The 3,892-nt window shown below is 41.7% G+C and overlaps 1 long non-coding RNA gene across 1 annotated transcript; it reads right to left on the bottom strand.

Annotated features, from left to right (window-relative positions):
• Positions 1-1,513: 1,513 nt before the first annotated feature.
• LOC311118708 lies at positions 1,514-3,041 on the bottom strand. The gene is made up of 3 exons (XR_014611840.1): positions 2,424-3,041; positions 1,734-1,821; positions 1,514-1,647 (listed from the first exon to the last, which is right to left on the bottom strand). It is a non-coding gene; the product is annotated as an uncharacterized lncRNA (long non-coding RNA).
• Between the last annotated feature and the right edge of the window lie 851 nt (positions 3,042-3,892).

Genomic DNA, 3,892 nt, shown 5'->3' with positions numbered 1-3,892 from the left:
ATCCATAATTTTCCTTTAGCGTTATTATGAAAGTGCAAATATTTATATAATTGTTGAGGTATGCAGCACTCTAATTCGCAATGAAAATAGTGTTTTTCAAATAAAGAATTGTAGATGCATTTTTTTAGCACATTTGTACATTAATGGTTGGTTAAGACGGGACCCACGAGTGCACTTTGATAGCCTATGCAATAACTATTCAAATGACCAGTGATTTCTTGGTTCTTTGAGCTACACTGCATTTTCAGATGACAACGAAAGTATTACGATGAAGTTTGGTGAAGAAATCTTTAATATATAAACAGTAATTTTTTCACAGAGCACATCCATAATGCAGAATGTCACATCCATAATGGTACATTTTCCTCTCTAAAGTTTATATGACAATTTCTATATTTTCATCATTGTTGTTTTTGTGTGTTGCCAAGCCTTTATTTTCAAAGTGACTATTAATATTTTACCCTAAGACTTTGACATTCAAAGATGTTTGGGGCGGCAGGTAGGTTAGTGGTTAAGAGTGTTTTGCTAGTAACCGAAAGATCGCTGGTTCTAATCCCCGAGCGGACTAGGTGAAAAATATGTCGATGTGCCCTTGAGCAAGGCACTTAACCCTAATTGCTCCTGTAAGTCGCTCTGGATACGAGCGTCTGCTAAATGACTAAAATGTAATGTAAATATTTGCTGATGTGTCTATTCTCCCCAAAATGCCTGTCCATTTCCGTCACATCCATAACACAAGTTCTGTTGTTCTGTTACTTCAAACTGGTATTACTTAGAACTTTTTATTTTTATGTCTACACTTCCCCCATAATTAATAGCATACCATTTTCATGAATTATGCTAAAATGTAGAATTGACAAACAGTTGTATTTTACTTCTTTTTCTAACATTAGAAAACAGCACATGAATCGGATTCAGCATCGACAGACTCTGTTGATTCTTGAACCCCTAAACAGCAGAGCTGCTACAAACGCTAAAACCAGGAAGAGTCTGACCATTTCTGTACACCAATCTAGAATAACAGTGTTCGAAAGATGTGCTAGTTCTTTCCTTGATTTACTTTCTACAATGAAATCAGGGGAGAGCGCGAACGCAGTCCCCCACTACCAGAAATTATGCAATCGAGATTTCCACATTTGGGAAATTCGCGTCGAGTCTACAGTAGCGCAACGACTGTAGACAGTTACGCGTTCTGTTTGGTCTAGAGTCTACAGTCACTGTAGACTCTAGACCAATCAGAACGCGTAACTGTCTACAGTCGCTTGCGTCACTTGAAAAAAAATCTCATTAGCAGCCTCGCAAAAATCGCATTAGCCCCGTATTTGGACCCGACTTTCGCTCATTACTTTATTCGTATATCATTCATTGTCTTGGGATTTGGTGGAAGTTATCTGAGACCCTTGGAGACCTTAACCAACGTTTTTGTTTTGTGCGAATTGCATGTATATTGCATGTATATTGCGGGCTCGGGCTTCTTGGGCCGGACAGCGGACTCGGGCTGCTTGGGCCGGACAGCGGGCTCGGGCTTCTTGGGCCGGACAGCGGGCTCGGGCTGCTTGGGCCGGACAGGGGGCTCGGGCTTCTTGGGCCGGACAGGGGGCTCGGGCTGCTTGGGCCGGACAGGGGGCTCGAACTGTTTGATTGTGTCTGTGGGAATTTTCCAAACAAAGTTGTTTTGTATAATTTTTAAATTTTTTACGGTTTCATGTCTGTTTACTCTGTAACTCCCCTACCTTCAACAGCCTGGCTTGCAGCTAACAGTTCACTGTCGTCCCCTGGCCATGATGAAGGATCACACTTGGAGGTGCTTGCCTGCGGTTGCTGGACAACAAAATTTATTGTAACTATATAGATTTTATGATGTACCAGCTTTTAATTATCAAAAGCAAACAAAAACATTTAGTGATTAAAATATCTCTAATATGAAAATAATTTACCATGCTATTCTGCTCTTCCCATTACATACAACTTACTTGCTCCTTGTCAACAATATATTTCCTGAACCGCTTCATCTGCACACTTGTGATGTGGGTCACTGGTGTGTGCAGCCACCTCCTCACAGAACTGTATGCTTTCTTTATTATCTCCTTCTCCTCCTCACTGAATAGCTCTGGCCTGTCCTTTTGGGTGGGGTACTTGCTGTAGAGAGTCCACATCTCCTGAAAGGTGCTTTCCTCAAACCCTCTCTGACCGTAAATACACCTGTCGATGTTGGCCTCCAGGAGAATGCAGACTTGTGGGAAACTCTCTGCATATTCATTGAGGTAGTCTTTCACTCCCTGGTTCACTCTCTCTCCCTCCCTATGTTGAGTGGTCTCCTCTGATCTGTGCTTGTCAAGTATACTGCCATTTATTATAAGCATGCCATTAAAATTGTATAATAAATGCATTGCCTCCAATGGTATTAAATATAATATACTTACTACTTCAAGTAGCCCACATCGTTTTCCACAAGCCAGTGAAAAGATGCGTTTTCATACTGGCCAAATGGTATCACCAGCTTTCCCAGGCACAGCTGACGCGAAGGAGTGTGGATACCCTCCGCTCGAAGGAGCTTCTCTGCATGAGCCAAGGCTGTAGCCTGGTTCCGCAGCTCCTGTGGAGGTTTGGGAAAGAGCATCCTTTTCTCCCGATAGTAACGGGCCTCTTTTGTCGCCACCAATACGGCCTGCTGACGATATGGAGGGGCATCTGGGTTGATTACGCGGATTACTGGGCTCGCCATCTTCATTGACATACAAAACTGACAGTGACAGTAAACTCAGCAAGATCGTAACAGTGGGTCTCCGAAATGGCTCGATCAAGAGAAAAACTAGACCAATTCGCACAAAACAAAAACGTTGGTTAAGGTCTCCAAGGGTCTCAGATAACTTCCACCAAATCCCAAGACAATGAATGATATACGAATAAAGTAATGAGCGAAAGTCGGGTCCAAATACGGGGCTAATGCGATTTTTGCGAGGCTGCTAATGAGATTTTTTTTCAAGTGACGCAAGCGACTGTAGACAGTTACGCGTTCTGATTGGTCTAGAGTCTACAGTGACTGTAGACTCTAGACCAAACAGAACGCGTAACTGTCTACAGTCGTTGCGCTACTGTAGACTCGACGCGAATTTCCCAAATGTGGAAATCTCGATTGCATAATTTCTGGTAGTGGGGGACTGCGTTCGCGCTCTCCCCTGATTTCATTGTAGAAAGTAAATCAAGGAAAGAACTAGCACATCTTTCGAACACTGTTATTCTAGATTGGTGTACAGAAATGGTCAGACTCTTCCTGGTTTTAGCGTTTGTAGCAGCTCTGCTGTTTAGGGGTTCAAGAATCAACAGAGTCTGTCGATGCTGAATCCGATTCATGTGCTGTTTTCTAATGTTAGAAAAAGAAGTAAAATACAACTGTTTGTCAATTCTACATTTTAGCATAATTCATGAAAATGGTATGCTATTAATTATGGGGGAAGTGTAGACATAAAAATAAAAAGTTCTAAGTAATACCAGTTTGAAGTAACAGAACAACAGAACTTGTGTTATGGATGTGACGGAAATGGACAGGCATTTTGGGGAGAATAGACACATCAGCAAATATTTACATTACATTTTAGTCATTTAGCAGACGCTCGTATCCAGAGCGACTTACAGGAGCAATTAGGGTTAAGTGCCTTGCTCAAGGGCACATCGACATATTTTTCACCTAGTCCGCTCGGGGATTAGAACCAGCGATCTTTCGGTTACTAGCAAAACACTCTTAACCACTAACCTACCTGCCGCCCCAAACATCTTTGAATGTCAAAGTCTTAGGGTAAAATATTAATAGTCACTTTGAAAATAAAGGCTTGGCAACACACAAAAACAACAATGATGAAAATATAGAAATTGTCATATAAACTTTAGAGAG

Source organism: Coregonus lavaretus (genome assembly GCF_964263955.1).
Source record: "Coregonus lavaretus genome assembly, contig: HAP1_SCAFFOLD_1758, whole genome shotgun sequence".
NCBI classification, from domain to species: domain Eukaryota; kingdom Metazoa; phylum Chordata; class Actinopteri; order Salmoniformes; family Salmonidae; genus Coregonus; species Coregonus lavaretus.
This window is presented reverse-complemented; position numbering and strand designations above follow the sequence as displayed.